This window comes from Chiloscyllium plagiosum, unplaced genomic scaffold (assembly GCF_037043375.1).
Source record: "Chiloscyllium plagiosum isolate Xiang-an unplaced genomic scaffold, Cpla_swu_hap1 HiC_scaffold_27, whole genome shotgun sequence".
Classification (NCBI taxonomy): domain Eukaryota; kingdom Metazoa; phylum Chordata; class Chondrichthyes; order Orectolobiformes; family Hemiscylliidae; genus Chiloscyllium; species Chiloscyllium plagiosum.
In genome coordinates, this window is record NW_028270165.1 from 81864481 (window position 1) to 81882263 (window position 17783).

General features: G+C 46.0%; 1 long non-coding RNA gene across 1 annotated transcript; it reads left to right on the top strand.

Moving 5' to 3' along the window:
• Positions 1-399: 399 nt before the first annotated feature.
• On the top strand, positions 400-11899 carry LOC148144703 (uncharacterized). The gene is made up of 3 exons (XR_015751762.1): positions 400-462; positions 4879-5768; positions 10321-11899. It is a non-coding gene; the product is annotated as an uncharacterized LOC148144703 (long non-coding RNA).
• The last annotated feature ends 5884 nt before the right edge of the window (positions 11900-17783 follow it).

A 17783-nucleotide genomic window follows, 5' to 3' on the forward strand; every position in this document is an offset into this window, starting at 1 on the left:
CACCCTAAACCTATGCTTCTAGTTCTGGATTCGCCCCTTCCACTACCCTGAGGAAAAGGCATAAAAATGTTGAGCAGCCAGACAGAATGCAAAAGGAAAAAAATTGTGGATCGACCCTCTTTTTCTCCTATTGACATTTGGACACAACTGTCAGTAACAGCAGCATCTCTCCGGAGCATACTGCGCATGCTTTACGGTGTCAGTAATGCACTACGCATGTTTATCAGTGTCAACAAATCACTGCGCATGTTCCTTGCTGTCCGCGGAAAAGGCGCGCGACTTACTTTTGATGAACCAATAGGAAACCAAGAGGACCGGAAGATGACTGGTCCTCCCGTCAATCAGAGCCCCCATTGTTTAAATGCGGAAGTTGGACCATGAACTTCTGAAGTTGCTGCTGTTTCTCTCAATGAAGATTGTGCTTCATTCCGGACTGCAACTTCCTTCCTCTGTCCAACTTCTGTGAGCACATAATTCTCTTTTCCGACTCCGTTTTTCCATTTATTTTTCATTCTTAAATTAAGGGGCGTGGGTTTCCTCCAAGTGCTCCGTAGTCATCCCACAATCCAAAGACGGAGAGATTAGGTGAATTGGCCATGCTAAATTGCCCATATTAATCAGGGATGTGTCGGTTAGGTGCATTAGTCAGGATAAATTGAGAGTAATAGAGTAAGGCAATGGATCTGGATGGGTTGCTCTTTGGAGGGTTGCTGTGGACTTGTTGGGCTGAATGGCCTCTTTCCACACCTGCAGGGATTCTATAAATTGTTGACTTGTAGCAACTGAAAGGTAAGGAGGGGGCAGACTCGGGAAATATTGGTCCAGATCAATGTCTGAATTGGCAAAATACACAGGCAGGATGCTGGAAGAACACAGCAAGCCAGGCAGCGTCAGGAGGTGGACAAGTTGATGTTTTGGGTGTAAACCTTCTTCAGGACTGAGCGTGGGAGCTGCAGAACAAGTGGGTGCTGGGGGCAGGGTGGGGAAATGGGGACAGGTGAACACCTGGTTGGTCAATGGGAGGAAGGAATCTGGTTGGTGGCATGGTGGGAGAGGGGATCGGGATGGGAAAGGAGGTTACTTGAAATTGGAGAACTCAATGTTGAGGTGTTGTTCCTCCATTTTGCAGTTTTGTTTGTTGTGGCAATGGAGGAGGCCAAAGCTGATCATGTCAGAAAGGAAATGGGAAGGGGAATTAAAATGGGTGGTGACTGGGAGGTCCGGCCGGCCTCTGCGGACCCAGCTGCGATGCTCTGTGAAGTGTTCCCCAAGTTTACACTTGGTCTCCCCGATTGTAGAGAAGGCCACAATTGGCAAACACATGGCAAATACAGTACCACAATGTGAAGTTATAGCCTTTGCTGTGAAAAAAGTAGAAAGGAGGTGTATTGTTTAAGTGGTGATCTATTGGGGTGTGGTGAAAGTGAGAACTGCAGATGCTGGAGATCAGAGTCGGAAAGTGTAGCACTGGAAAAGCACAGCAGGTCAGGTAGAATCCGAGGAACAAGAGCCCTTCATCAGGAATGATGTGTGGATTTACAAAAGGGCCTCAGCGTCCTTCTACACCAGTCACTGCCAGTTGTCAATCAGGTGCAGCAAACCATCAGCAAGGCAAGTGGTATATTACCAAGAGGAATTGAGTTCAGAAGTGGGGATGTCTTCCTGCAGTTGGGATGTCATTGAATATATTCAAGTCTGAGTTAATCTGATTTTTGAACAAGAAAGAAGGGATGTTTATCGGGGAAGGCAAGAAAATCCTTTTAAGACCAGTACAGAACAGTTACAGAGTCATACAGCATAGAAACAGATCCTTCAGTCCAAATAGACCATGCTGACTGTGTTCTCAAACTAAAGGAATCCCACCTGCCTGTGTTTGCCCCATATCTCTCTGAACCTTTCCTATTCATGTACCTATCCAAATGTCTTTTAAACATTGTAACTGTACCTGCATCCACCACTTCCTCTGGACATTCATTCCACACACAAATCACTCTCTTAAAAGAAAAAAGGTGCAACTCAAGTCTTTTTAACATTTTTCTTGTCTCACCTTCATAATTTGCTCATGAATCTTGAAGCCCCACCTGTCGGAAAGGATACCTGCTGTTCACCTCCTCTATCACCCTCATGATTTTAAAAACCTCTCCTGTGCTCCAGTGAAAAAGTCCCAGCCTATTAAACTAAATGTAGGGATATTCATATCCAGTTATGATCTGTTCAATGCTGGTGCAGGCTTCAAAGACCAAATGGCCGACAACTGCTCCCAATTCTGTGTCCAGGACAGAAATAGACCATAAGACTTAGGAGCAGAAATTAGGCTATTCAGCCCATCAGGTCTGCACATACCATTCAACCATGACTGATGGGGTTTCCTCAACCCCATTCTCCCACTTTCTCCCCGTAACCCTCAGTCCCCTTGATACTCAAGAACCTATCTATCCCCGTCTTAAATATCCTCAGTGACGTGGCCTCCACAGCCTTCTGTGGCAACGAATTGCATAGATTCACCGGTCTCTGGCTGAAGGAGTTTCTTCTTATCTCCATTCTAAAAGGTCTTCCCTTTACTCTAAAGCTGTGCCCTCAGGTCCTAGTCTGTCCTCCCAATGGAAACATTTTCCCAACATCCACTCTGTCCAGGCCATTCAGTATTCTTTATGTTTCAATTAGATCGCCCCTGAGTGTAGGCCTGTTAATCAGCATGAACCAGGCCCTTCAAGATGAGGTGCAGCAGGGATTAGATTTCGCGAAGTGAGAATGGAGGGAGAGTGGGTGGGATGGACATTTTCAGCTTTGAGGGAATAAGAGAGGAAAAAGAGTTCCCTATGAATTATAATTGATCGATGGATCATGGATTGGCAGATGGAGTTTAATTTGGAGAAATTAGTCAATCCAGGCAGGACAGACACAGTTAAGGGGAGTGTTGTAGAACAAAGAAACCGTAGAGTGCAGGTTCATATTTCCTTGAAAGTGGAGTCTCAGGCAGACAGGATAGTGAAGAGGGCATTTCATGTGCTTTCCTTTATTGGTCAGAGCATTGAGTATAGGAGTTGGGAGGTCATATTGCAGCTGTACAGGACATTGGGTAGGCCACTTTTGGAATACTGCATTCTGTTCTGGTCTCCCTGCTACAGGAAAGATGTTGTGAAACTTTGAATGGCGTCAGAAAAGATTTACAAGGCTTTTGCTAGATTTGGAGAGTTTGAACTACTGGGAGAGGCTGAATAGGCCAGGGATATTTTCCCTGGAGCATCGGAGGCTGAGGGGTGATCTTACAGATGTTTGTCAGGGGCATGAATAAGGTGAATATCCAAGGTGTTTTCCCCAGGGTAGAGAAGCCCAAAACTAAAAGGCATACGTTTGAGGTAAGAGGACAATGATTTAAAAGGGACCTGAGGGGCAACCTTTTCACTCAGAGGGTGTTGCATGTATGGAACGAACTGGCAGAGGAAGTGTGGAGACTGGTACAATTACAACATTTAAAGGCATCTGGATGTCTATCCGTTCTCAGCTTTGCTAGATTTCTGCTCAAGCTTTGACCCCCCCTTTTACACCTTTTGGAACAGTAAAACAAGACCCAACCCACAATCTCCCAGCCTGTCAACCATCCAGACACAGAGTGTAGTCATAGCAGGGAATAAAACAAGAAAAATGAAACAAAATTACACATTAATTGGTGATCATGCTTAATGCTTTGTTCATGAGGAAGTAAACCAGAAATAGGGCTCTCTCAGGATTCTTCTGGTGCCCGACTTAAGGAATTCTGTCTCCCTTACATCTAACTATTAGTACCCAGCTGTGATTTACAATATTGACACCAACAGAAATAAGGCATCTGTTATCAAACAGACATAGAAATATACAGCACAGAAATAGACCTTTTTTCTCTATCATGCACATTCACATGTATAAGTCCATGGGGGAGAATTTGTACTTGCAGAATGGTATTTGCAGATCCATTCTATTTTGCTCAAAAAAAATGTACAGCCTGCAGGCAGTTGATCCATGTACTATTTCGTAAATTCCACTTTGAAAATAGAATCAGTCTGACTCAAGATTGAGATACAGGCCGATTCTGACCTCACACCTTAAATACATTGTCTGAGCTGAGATGTCACCTTTTGCTATAAAACCTTAAGTGCTCTTGAGAAGGTGACACACAAGAAGTTATGGGATTTACATAGTAATGATACCTGCAACCCATTCTAAAAGTTGAAAGACTTAACAATTCAGGTTTGTTCAATATATCATTTCAGTGGCAGGTCACTGTAATGATTTTCCATAAATTCTGTCTTATGATCTTATTCTCCACAACCACCTGATGAAGGAGCAGCGCTCCAAATGCTAGTCCTCCCAAAAAATCCTATCGGACTCTAACCTGGTGTTGTGTGATTTTTAACTTTGTCCAAGTTAGGGTGGATTGGCTATGCTAAATTAGCTATAGTGCCCAGAGATGTGCAGGTTAGGTGCTTGAGTCAGGGGTAAATATAGAGCAACTGTGGGGAGGAGAATGGGTGTGAGTGGGTTACCCTTCGCAGGGCCAGTGAGAACTCATGGGGGTTCTCTGAAGGGAAGGGATTTTGACAAACTCATTTTTTTGCTTCCCAAAATCAGACCTGCTCACTCTCAGCAGTATCCCAATGTTGTGGAAGATATTAACTTTCAGGTGGAGTTATCCAAAATTCAGAGAGATGTCCGTCTTGATGTTTTTGCTTTTCTGTAAGATCCTGGATCAGTACCCTCAGGAGAATTAGTTAGAGAGGAGTGAGAACAGCAGGGGGGAAGAGAAAGAGAGAGAGAGAGAGAGAGAGATTTTTGTAGAATAACAAATCTGAATTTCTACCCTGGACTGACAGTGATGACTTTTGTAATCTCTCTTTACAGAGCATCTGAAGAGCTGAAGATGCAATATTCAAAATCAGCAGTGAAGGGCTTATGCCTGAAGCGTTGACTGCCCTGCTGCTCGGATGTTGCCTGACCTGCTGTGCTTTTCCAGAGCCACACGTTTTGACTCTCCAGTGTCTGCAGTCCTCACTTTGACATCAAAGTCTGACATTCATTCAATCCATCAGGACTGCAATGATTTTTGACTGTAATTTTGTGAGGAGCAAAACGTTTTGGTTCCTGTGGAGTATGTTTTCAGCATCACTCGGACTGGATGAGACCCTACTGTTGCAGCACATTGTGTGGAGTCTGAAACAGTCAAACGGCCTAGATAGAGGAATTCACGGTGGGGAGAGGCTCCACACATGTTTGTGTGCGGTAGGAGCTTTGGCTATGGAGAATCCCGAGGAATCCTGCCCATTGGAGAAACAATGGAAGTGTGGTGACTGTGCGAAAGGTTTCCGTTTCCCATCTTGCCCTGGAGACGCATCGGCGCAGTCACACAGGGGAGAGGCCGTTCCCCTGCAGTGAGTGCAGGAAAGCCTTCAGCCATTACTCCGACCTGCTGAGACACCAGCTGGACCACCCTGGGGGAGAGGCCCTTCAGCTGCCCCGAGTGTGGGAAGGCCTTTAACAATACCTCCCACTTGCTGACCCGCTGGCGGGTCCAAACAGGGGAGAGGCCCTTCAGCTGCCCTGTATGTCGGAAAGCCTTCAGTAATTCTTCCTCCCTGCTGTGGCACAGGCGGGTCCACTCGGGGGAGAGGCCATTCACCTGCCCTAAGTGCGGGAAGGCCTTCAGCAATTCCTCTGACGAGCTGAAGCAAAAGTGGGTCCACGAGGAGGAGAGGCCCTGCTGCTGCCCTGAGTGCGGGAAGGAATTCATTCAGGTAGGCAACGTGCAGAGGCACCAGCAGGTCCATACCAGGGAGACGCCCTTCAGTTGTCCTGAGTGCAGGAAGGGCTTCACCCGTTCCTCCCACCTGCGGAGGCACCAGCGAGTTCACATGCTGTCGCAGGGTGATTGAAGGAGCGACGGCTGAGTGTCATTAACCAAGTTCCGGGGATTCCCAGGTTCAAATCCTGCCGCTGCAGTTGGCGGAATTAGAATTCGGTTAGAAATCTGGAGTTCCGAATCTAACGATGAAACAATTTTCAGGGGGATGGGCCTAGAGAAACTCCTATCTGATTCCCTTACATCATTTTTGGGGAAGGATGCTGCCGTTGTGGGAATGGATTCACTCAGTTGTCCCAGCTGCATCCTTTACTCATCTGGCCTACTCGTGACTCCAACCCAAAGTAATGTAGTTGACTACACTGCCCCAACCTGGCAAATGAGCAGGGAGAAACTTACTTGGATACAGGATATGGGTTGAAATGCTGTGTGAGGAAATACTTCCGAAAGGTTCAGGCTGTACTAAGGATCCAATTACAAAGGGACAACTCAGTGGTGAGCAATATTAAAGAAAGGTGCGGTGAGTACGTAGTGGAGTGTGTGTGCTTTGACCTTGAGCTGTTTTTTTTAAAATAAGTACTTTTTGTACGCGATTTTCCTGGGGGGGATCTGAAGCTGTAACAAAGTTGGGTCACAATAGAGGTCACCTGAACTTACAGCTGGGTTCAGGTTCTCATTGAAAGCTTTGAGCTCCAAGAGGTTTTTGTTTTAAAGCTGCTCATTTCTTTCAGCCTCCTGCACTAAGTTTCCAATGTCGTGTATCAGAAGGAGCAGTGAATGAGTAGCTAGTATCGTTAGAAATGGTAAATTTTTCAAGAGCGCAGGCACTGCATCATACCATTGTAACGTTTACTGGCAGCACCAGGAAGTCTGGGCTGGGTTCACTAAAAAAGATGTGGAGGAGCTGGTGTTGGACTGGCGTGGATAAAGTTAAAAATCACACAACACCAGGTTAAAGTCCAACAGGTTTATTTGGAAGCACTAGCTTTTGAAGCGCTGCTCCTTCATCAGGTAGCTGCGGAGCAGGATCATCAGGCACAGATTTTATAGCAAATTATCACAGTGTCATGCAACTGATACGGCATATTGATCAAAACTAGATTGCGGATTAGTCTTATAAATTAATCTTATGTAAGTCTACAAGGTCACCCCTCAGACGCTATTCTTCCGTCTCCCCTCACCCAGGTAATTAAGAGACATACCAGAGTTTGGTCCCTTCCTGAATTCAATCCAGTTGCGACAAGTGAACAGATCTCTTCTTCTTCCCCCCCCCCACCCCCACCCCCACCCCCGGATTCAGTCCAGTTGCTACAACTGAACAAATTTCCCTCCGCCCCCGCCCCCCCCATCCCCCGCTGGATTCAATCCAGTTGCTACAAGTGAACAGATTTTCCCCCTTCTCTTCTCGCAGGATGAAGAGTTAGCTAGAGGGAGGGTCTGGGTTTGGAAGCTATTTTCTAAGGATCTTTGGTGAATTTCTGCAGTGCATCTTATAGATAATACACACTACTGCTTCTGAACAGTGGAGCAGAGGAAGTGAATGTATGTGGACATCGCGCCAATCGAGCAGGTTATTTTGTCCTGGATGGTATCAAGTCTTTGCTTGAAAACTGTTGAAGCTGCAGCCATCCAAGCTGATGGGAGAGTATTCCATTACATTGCTGACTTGTGCCTTGTAGAAGATGGACAGAAGAAAATATTTGACAAATAGACTATTTCCACAAGACCTAGTATTCCCAAAGTTAAAGTATTTTTAATAACCCCTTTATATTTTCCAGAATTTCCAGGATTGGGGACTTGCACCACTTTTACCCACCACAAATCTCCTGAAACTTGGTGCACTAAAAAAAAATCCAGCAGGACGATTTTCAGTAAAAAAAGGTCTGGTTTTGATCATAAAAATAATCAATTTATAGAGTGACACTGCATGGAAACAGACCCTTCAGTTCAACACATCCACGCTGACCAATTGTCCAAGATCTGACCCAATCCGAATTTCCAGTATTTGGCCCAGATCCTTCTCAACCCAATTTATTCATCCAGGCACCTTTTAAATGTTGTAATTGTACCCAACTCCACAACTTCCCCTGGCAGCTTGTTCTACACCTACACAACCGTCTGCATGAAAAGCTTGCCCTTTAAGTCCCTTAATCCACATCCCTGCCACTCTGTGACAGCACCACCTGTCCATTGAAGACTGTCACCCGCAGTGCCCCCTGTCTCTTTCCCCCCGCCACACACAGCATCCCCTGTCCATTCCCCAACGCCACACACAGCGTTGCCGGCCATTCCCTCTGGCACCCACTGCAGCCCCGTCCATTCCCCTTGCCACCTAGAGCCCCCCCATCCATTCCCTATGCCACCCAAAGCACCTTCTGTCTAGTTCCCCCCGTCAATCGCCCACGGCACCCAAAGCTCTCCCGGTCCATTGCCCCTCACACCACCTACAGCGCCTCCTATCTATTCTGCTCCGCCACAAATAGCATCCCCTGTCCTTTCTGCCCCGCCACCCACAGTGCCCCGTCCATTCATCCACGTGACCTATAGCACCACCTGTCATTTTCCCGTCACCTCAGTGCCCCCTGTCTGTTTCCCCAACAACCCCCAGCGCTCTCTGTCCATTGACCCCCACATTCCACAGCATCCCCTGTCCAGTCCCACCTGCCACCCAACGCATTTTGCAGCTGTACAGGACATTGGGTAGGCCACTTTTGGAATACTGCGTTCTCTTCTGGTCTCCCTGCTACAGGAAAGATGTTGTGAAACTTTGAATGGCGTCAGAAAAGATTTACAAGGCTTTTGCTAGATTTGGAGAGTTTGAACTACTGGGAGAGGCTGAATAGGCCAGGGATATTTTCTCTGGAGCATCGGAGGCTGAGGGGTGATCTTACAGATGTTTGTCAGGGGCATGAATAAGGTGAATATCCAAGGTGTTTTCCCCAGGGTAGAGAAGCCCAAAACTAGAAGGCATACGTTTGAGGTAAGAGGACAATGATTTAAAAGGGACCTGAGGGGCAACCTTTTCACTCAGAGGGTGTTGCATATATGGAACGAACTGGCAGAGGAAGTGTGGAGACTGGTACAATTACAACATTTAAAGGCATCTGGATGTCTATCTGTTCTCAGCTTTGCTAGATTTCTGCTCAAGCTTTGACCCCCCTTTTACACCTTTTGGAACAGTAAAACAAGACCCAACCCACAATCTCCCAGCCTGTCAACCATCCAGACACAGAGTGTAGTCATAGCAGGGAATAAAACAAGAAAAATGAAACAACATTACAAATTAATAGGTGATCATGCTTAATGCTTTGTTCATGAGAAAGTAAACCAGTAATAGGGCTCTCTCAGGATTCTTCTGGTGCCCGACTTAAGGAATTCTGTCTCCCTTATATCTAACTATTAGTACCCAGCTGTGATTTACAATATTGACACCAACAGAAATAAGGCATCTGTTATCAAACAGACATAGAAATATACAGCACAGAAATAGACCTTTTTTCTCTATCATGCACATTCACATGTATAAGTCCATGGGGGAGAATTTGTACTTGCAGAATGGTATTTGCAGATCCATTTTATTTTGCGCAATAAAAATGTACAGTCTGCAGGCATTTGATCCATGTACTATTTCGTAAATTCCACTTTTAAAATAGAATCAGTCTGATTCAAGATTGAGATACAGGCCGATTCTGACCTCACACCTTAAATACATTGTCTGAGCTGAGATGTCACCTTTTGCTATAAAACCTTAAGTGCTCTTGAGAAGGTGACACACAAGAAGTTATGGGATTTACATAGTAATGATACCTGCAACCCATTCTAAAAGTTGAAAGACTTAACAATTCAGGTTTGTTCAATATATCATTTCAGTGGCAGGTCACTGTAATGATTTTCCATAAATTCTGTCTTATGATCTTATTCTCTACAACCACCTGATGAAGGAGCAGTGCTCCAAATGCTAGTCCTTCCAAAAAATCCTATTGGACTCTAACCTGGTGTTGTGTGATTTTTAACTTTGTCCAAGTTAGGGTGGTTTGGCTATGCTAAATTAGCTATAGTGCCCAGAGATGTGCAGGTTAGGTGCTTGAGTCAGAGGTAAATATAGAGCAACTGCAGGGAGGAGAATGGGTGTGAGTGGGTTACCCTTCGGAGGGCCAGCGAGAACTCATTGGGGTTCTCTGAAGGGAAGGGATTTTGACAAACTCATTTTTTGCTTCCCAAAATCAGACCTGCTCACTCTCAGCAGTATCCCAATGTTGTGGAAGATATTAACTTTCAGGTGGAATTATCCAAAATTCAGAGAGATGTCTGTCTTGATGTTTTTGCTTTTCTGTAAGATCCTGGATCAGTACCCTCAGGAGAATTAGTTAGAGTGGAGTGAGAACAGCAGGGGGGAAGAGAGAGAGAGAGAGAGATTTTTGTAGAATAACAAATCTGAATTTCTACCCTGGACTGACAGTGATGACTTTTGTAATCTCTCTTTACAGAGCATCTGAAGAGCTGAAGATGCAATATTCAAAATCAGCAGTGAAGGGCTTATGCCTGAAGCGTTGACTTCCCTGCTGCTCGGATGTTGCCTAACCTGCTGTGCTTTTCCAGAGCCACACGTTTTGACTCTCCAGTGTCTGCAGTCCTCACTTTGACATCAAAGTCTGACATTCATTCAATCCATTAGGATTGCAATGATTTTTGACTGTGATTTTGTGAGGTGCAAAGCTTCTTGGTTCCTGTGGAGTATGTTTTCAGCATCACTAGGACTGGATGAGACCCTACTGTTGCAGCACATTGTATGGAGTCTGAAACAGTCAAACGGCCTAGATAGAGGAATTCACGGTGGGGAGAGGCTCCACACATGTTTGTGTGCGGTAGGAGCTTTGGCTATGGAGAATCCCGAGGAATCCTGCCCATTGGAGAAACGATGGAAGTGTGGTGACTGTGCGAAAGGTTTCCGTTTCCCATCTTGCCCTGGAGACGCATCGGCGCAGTCACACAGGGGAGAGGCCGTTCCCCTGCAGTGAGTGCAGGAAAGCCTTCAGCCATTACTCCGACCTGCTGAGACACCAGCTGGACCACCCTGGGGGAGAGGCCCTTCAGCTGCCCCGAGTGTGGGAAGGCCTTTAACAATACCTCCCACTTGCTGACCCGCTGGCGGGTCCAAACAGGGGAGAGGCCCTTCAGCTGCCCTGTATGTCGGAAAGCCTTCAGTAATTCTTCCTCCCTGCTGTGGCACAGGCGGGTCCACTCGGGGGAGAGGCCATTCACCTGCCCCAAGTGCGGGAAGGCCTTCAGCAATTCCTCTGACGTGCTGAAGCAAAAGTGGGTCCACGAAGAGGAGAGGCCCTTCTGCTGCCCTGAGTGCGGGAAGGAATTCATTCAGGTGGGCAATGTGCAGAGGCACCAGCAGGTCCATACCAGGGAGACGCCCTTCAGTTGCCCTGAGTGCAGGAAGGACTTCACCCGCTCCTCCCACCTGTAGAGGCACCAACAAGTTCACATGCTGTCGCAGGGTGATTGAAAGATCGACGGCTGAGTGTCATTATCGACTGCACTATTAACCAAGTTCTGGGGATTCCCAGGTTCAAATCCTGCCGCTGCAGATGGCGGAATTAGAATTCGGTTAGAAATCTGGAGTTCCGAATCTAACGATGAAACAATTTTCAGGGGGATGGGCCTAGAGAAACTCCTATCTGATTCCCTTACATCATTTTTGGGGAAGGATGCTGCCGTTGTGGGAATGGATTCACTCAGTTGTCCCAGCTGCATCCTTTACTCATCTGGCCTGCACGTGACTCCAACCCAAAGTAATGTAGTTGACTACACTGCCCCAACCTGGCAAATGAGCAGGGAGAAACTTACTTGGATACAGGATATGGGTTGAAATTGCTGTGTGAGGAAATACTTCCTATAGGTTGAGGCTGTACTAAGGATCCAATTACAAAGGGACAACTCAGTGGTGAGCAATATTAAAGAAAGGTGCGGTGAGTACGTAGTGGAGTGTGTGTGCTTTGACCTTGAGCTGTTTTTTTTAAAATAAGTACTTTTTGTACGCGATTTTCTTGGGGGGGATCTGAAGCTGTAACAAAGTTGGGTCAGAATAGAGGTCACCTGAACTTACAGCTGGGTTCAGGTTCTCATTGAAAGCTTTGAGCTCCAAGAGGTTTTTGTTATAAAGCTGCTCATTACTCTCAGCCTCCTGCACTAAGTTTCCAATGTCGTGTATCAGAAGGAGCAGTGAATGAGTAGCTGGTATCGTTAGAAATGGTAAATTTTTCAAGAGCGCAGGCACTGCATCATGCCATTGTAACGTTTACTGGCAGCACCAGGAAGTCTGGGCTGGGTTCACTAAAAAAGATGTGGAGGAGCTGGTGTTGGACTGGCGTGGATAAAGTTAAAAATCACACAACACCAGGTTAAAGTCCAACAGGTTTATTTGGAAGCACTAGCTTTTGAAGCGCTGCTCCTTCATCAGGTAGCTGCGGAGCAGGATCATCAGGCACAGATTTTAAAGCAAAAAGATCACAGTGTCATACAACTGATACGGCATATTGATCAAAACTAGATTGCGGATTAGTCTTATAAATTAATCTTATGTAAGTCTACAAGGTCACCCCTCAGACGGTATTCTTCCGTCTCTCCTCACCCAGGTAGTTAAGAGACATACCAGAGTTTGGTCCCTTCCTGAATTCAATCCAGTTGCGACAAGTGAACAGATCTCTTCTTCTTCCCCCCCCCACCCCCACCCCCACCCCCGGATTCAGTCCAGTTGCTACAACTGAACAAATTTCCCTCCGCCCCCCCCCCCTCCCCCCCTCCCCCCCTGCCCCCCCCCCCCCCCCCATCCCCTGCTGGATTCAATCTAGTTGCTACAAGTGAACAGATTTTCCCCCGTCTCTTCTCACAGGATGAAGAGTTAGCTAGAGGGAGGGTCTGCGTTGAGATGTCATCAATGGATCGGCAGGCAGAGGCAGGCCGAAGGTTTGGGAGATGGAGCGAGACAAAGGGGTTGGGCCAAGACAGTGGGCAGGCGAGGCTGGCAGCAGAAACCCCCACCGCGCCTGCTACGGACGGCTGGCCTGCACTTCCCTGCACAGTTTGCAAAATTACCAACCTATCAACGAATACCCACAGTGTGGAATAGGCCATTCAGCCCAAAGACTCCACATCAACTCTCCCAAGGGTAATCCACCCACACTCATTTCCCTATTGCTCTACATTTACCCCTGACTAATGCACCTAACCTGCACATCCCTGGACACTATTGTGTCTGAATTACCCGAATGAGGAGTGACAGTAGGATAGATTGGGATGGGACAGTGGTTGAAATCTTTTCTGTTTTTATTTTTAAAATGCTCCTGAGTCCCACAAATAAATGCAACCAGTACAAGTACAGCACATGCAATACTCCTCATTGTAGCTCCAACCCAGATTTGCATCTTCTGTTCCTCCTCCACCTTGGCTCCAGCACACTCTTCTTCCTTCCCTCACCTCATGGATGGTAAAGAAGGCATTTAGCACCATTGCCTTCACTGCTCACATCATTGAGTGTAGGAGTTCGGATATCATGTTGAGGTTGTACAGGATGTTGGTATGGCCACTTTCTGGGTACTGAGTACAGTTCTGGTGGCTCTGTGATAGGAAGAATACTAGTAGAGACGGTTCCGTAAAGATTTACCAGGATTTTGCCAGGACTGGAGGGTTTGAGGTATAAGGAAAGGTTGGGACTGTTTTCATTGGAGTGTTGGGGTTGAGGGGTGACCTTACTAAGATTTATAAAATCATGGAGAGTGGAGGTAAAGTCAATAGCAAAGAGCTCTCCTTAAGACCATAAGACATAGGAGTGGAAGTAAGGCCATAAGTCCACTCCGCCATTTAATCATGGCTGATGGGCATTTCAAATCGATTTACCCGCACTCTCCCCATAGCTGTTAATTCCTTGCGATACCAAGAATTTATCAATCTCTGCCTTGAAGACATTTAATGTCCTGGTCTCCACTGCACTCCACGGCAATGAATTCCACAGGCCCACCACTCAGTCTGAAGAAATGTTCGTCACTTGCATTCTAAATTGACCCCCTCTAATTATCAGGCTGTGTCCATGGGTGCAAGTCTCCCCACCTAATGGAAAAAAAACTTACCAACATCCACTCTTTCTAAGCCATGCACTATCTTGTAAGTTTCTAATAGATCTCCCCTCGACCTTCTAAACTCTAATGAATATAATTCCAGGATCCTCAGCTGTTCATTGTATGTTAGGCCTACGATCATCTTGTGAATCTCCGCTGGACATGCTCCAGTGCCATTGTGTCCTTCCTCAGGTGTGGAGCCCAAAATTGGACACCGTATTCTAAATGGGGCCGAACCAGAGCTTTATAAAGTCTCAGTAGCACATCGCTGCTTTTATATTCCAACCCTCTTGAGATAAATGGCAACATTACATTGCTTTCTTAACCACTGACTCAATCTGCAAGTCAACCTTTAGACCAACAGTCCCAGATCCCTTTGTACTTTGGCTTTATGAATTTTCTCACTGTTTAGAAAATAGTCCATGCCTGTTTCTTTTTTTCAAAGTGCAAGACCTCACATTTGCTTACATTGAATTTCATCAGCTATTTCCTGGACCACTCTCCTAAACTGTCCAAATCTTTCTGCAGCCTCCCCACCTCCTCAGAACTACCTGACTGTCTGCCTAACTTTGTATCATCAGCGAACTTCGTGGGAATACCCCCAGTCCCTTTATCCAGATCATTAACATCTAAAGTGAACAGCTGCAGCACCAACACTGAGCCCTGCGGGACACCACTTGTCACCGGCTGCCATTCTGAAAAAGAACCTTTTATCCCAACTCTCTGCCTTCTGCCAGGCAGCCAATGCTCAATCCATGCCAGTAGCTCACCTCTAACACCATGGGCCCTCACCTTACTCAGCATCCTTCCATGAGGCACTTTATCAAAGGCCTTTTGGAAATCTAGGTAGGTGACATCCACTGGGTTTTCCAAGTCTAACTTACTTGTTAACTCTTCAAAGAATTCTAACAGGTTTGTCAGGCATGACCTCCACTTACTAAATCCATGCTGACTTATTGTAATCCAACCATGCACTTCCAAGAATTTAGAAATCTCATCCTTTACGATGGATTCTAGAATTTTACCTACAACTGAGGTTAGGCTAATCGGCGTATAATTTTCCATCTTTTGTCTTGATCCTTTCTTGAACAAAGGACTTACGACAGTGATTTTTCAATTGCCTGGGACTTTCCCTGACTCCAGTGACTTTTGAAAGATTACAGCCAACATCTCTGCGAATTCTTCAGCCACCTCCCGCAGAACGCCAGGATGTAGCCATCAGAACCAGGAGATTTCTCAATCTTTAGACCTTTTAGCTTTTCCAGCACTTTCTCTTTTGTAATGGCGACCATACTCAACTCTGTTCCTTACCTCCTTAATTGTTAGGATATTACTCATGTCTTCCACTGTGAAAACTGATACAAAGTATTTATTAAGTTCTTCAGCTATTTCCTTATCGCCCATCACTATCTTCCTGCATCAATTTGGAGCAGTCCAATCTCTACGTTTGCCTCTTGTTTGTTTCTTATGTATTGCAAAAAAACTTTTACTATCATTTCTAACATTACTGGCCCGCTTACCTTCACATTTGATCCTCTCATTCCTTATTTCTCTTTGTTATCTTCTGTTTGTTTTTGTAGTCTTCCCAGGCATCTGATTTCCCAGTGGTCTTGGCCACTTTGTAGGTTCTCTTTGTTTTCATTGATACATTTCCTGACTTCCTTTGTCAGCCATGGCTATCTTCTTCACTGCCCTCCCCCCCGATAATCTTTTTTTGGAGGGGGGGGGGGGATGAACCTCTGTACTGTGTCCTCAATTACACCCAGAAATTCCTGCCATTGTTACTCTACTGTCTTCCCCACTAGGCTCTACTTCCAATAAATTTTTGTCCGTTCCTCTCTCATTGCCTTTGTAATTACTTTTCTTTAACTGTAACACCATTACATCCAATTTTGCCTTCTCTCTTTCAAACTGCACACTGAACTCGACCATATTATAATTGCTGCCTCCAAAGTGTTCCTTTGCTTTAAGATATTTTTATAAAGTCTGGCTCATTACATAGCACTACGAATTGAAATATGCTCAGTTAGGCCACAGTTAAGGACAGTGTGTAAGGGGCGAATGGCCTATTCCTAGTCTTGTGAAATTGGTTCTGGCTCTGTAGAAATAGAACCATTGAGTTGTACAGCACAAAAACAACCCTTCAGTATATGATGACCAGATAGCCTAAATTAATCTAGTCCTGTTTGACAGCACTTTGTCCATATCCCTCTAAAACTTCCTATTCATATACTTATCCAGATGCCTTTTAAATGTTGTATTTGTACCAGCCTCCACCATTTTTCCTGGCAGCTCATTCAGTTCACACACCAACCTAAATGTGAAAAAGTTGCCCCTTGGGGCCCTTTTAAATCTTTCCCCTCTCACCCAAAAACTAATGCCCACTTGTACTGGACTCCTCCACCCCAGGGAAAAAACCTTATCTTTTTGTCCTATCCATGCCTGTCGTGATCTTCTAAGCCTCCATAAGGTCACCCCTCAGCCTTTGGTGCTCCAGTGAAAACGGCCCCAGCCAATACAGCCTCTCCCTGGAGCTCAAACCCTCCAACCCTAGCAACAGTCTTATAGATAATTTCTGAACTCTTTTAAGTTTCACAACATCCTTCTTGTTTAGTGAGTAATAGGCTGTGAACAATCTATTTTGTTCAGGTCGTAAGAGGGAGCTTTTCTTGAGGTGAACTAACTTTCACACTTTTTTTTCTAATCCATGGGACCCTTTTAAATTTTTCCCCTCTCACCCGAAACCTGTGCCCTCTAGTTTGGGATTCCCCTCCCCTGGGGAGGAGAAAAGCAAGGAGAATGAGAAGTGCAACCACAGGGAAAAGAAATTGTGGCTCCTGCCATTTTTATTCCAAATTGGCAATTGGACACAAAACCTGTCAATAACAACCGGCGCCCACCGCCATTGGTCAGGTGGAGTAAGGTGCGCTCTGATTGGACGGGGCGTGGATGACGCGCGTCACAGAAGGAGGAGACGGAAAGAAGAGAAAAACAAAGATGGCGGCGCGAGGCTGCGGTTTTCTCATCGACTCAGCGGGCGGTTTCTGACGGAGGGAGGGGGGCAGACAGGCATCGTTTACCTCAGAAAATACCTTTAAAATACATTTCAAATTAAAGTCGGAACTTTTCAAACAAAAGTTGTGAAGAAAAGGAGACAGTCCCCGGTGGGGTTTATTGTTTATTTGTGTATAATTCCCGGGGCCCGGGAAGGGGGAGGTGACGGTTACCGGGTGAACGAGAAAACAAATTAAAAATGTCGGCGGTGGAGGAGAGAGAGCCGGCGCCCGCGGCTTCTTCGGCGGCGGGAGGTGGAGGAGCGGCGGCGGGGAGTGAAGTCCGGCGGAACACAAGCTGGAGGAGAGGCTGCACTCGGTGCTGTGCTGGACCGTGAGCCTGGAGCTACCCGCGGCTTCACTCTACCAGGTACCGGGCTGGGCTGAGGGTGAACCCGGGGGATAAGGCGGATCGCCATTAGCCTGGAGCCACAATCACTCCCATTCCTAAAACAAACATAATTTCTATTAGAATCACCATCTAATCCTCCATACACCTTCTATAATCCATGTAGGAGGGCAGGCTGTACCATCTGACTGAACTGTTCCGATGTTAAATTGTGTATAATGTATAGATATCTTTTTTTATAAAATATACAATGTGATTTAACACATTGGATATGAAATACTGTCATCATGGGATTTGCAGCACTTTACAGCGCTGTAGAAGGTCACAGGCAATATTGTGTACGAGAGCCTGTGTAAACCTCTATGGTTATGTTTTATAAATGTGATTTGAGGTAATTGCACGTAAAATGGGTCGGATTGTGTGTG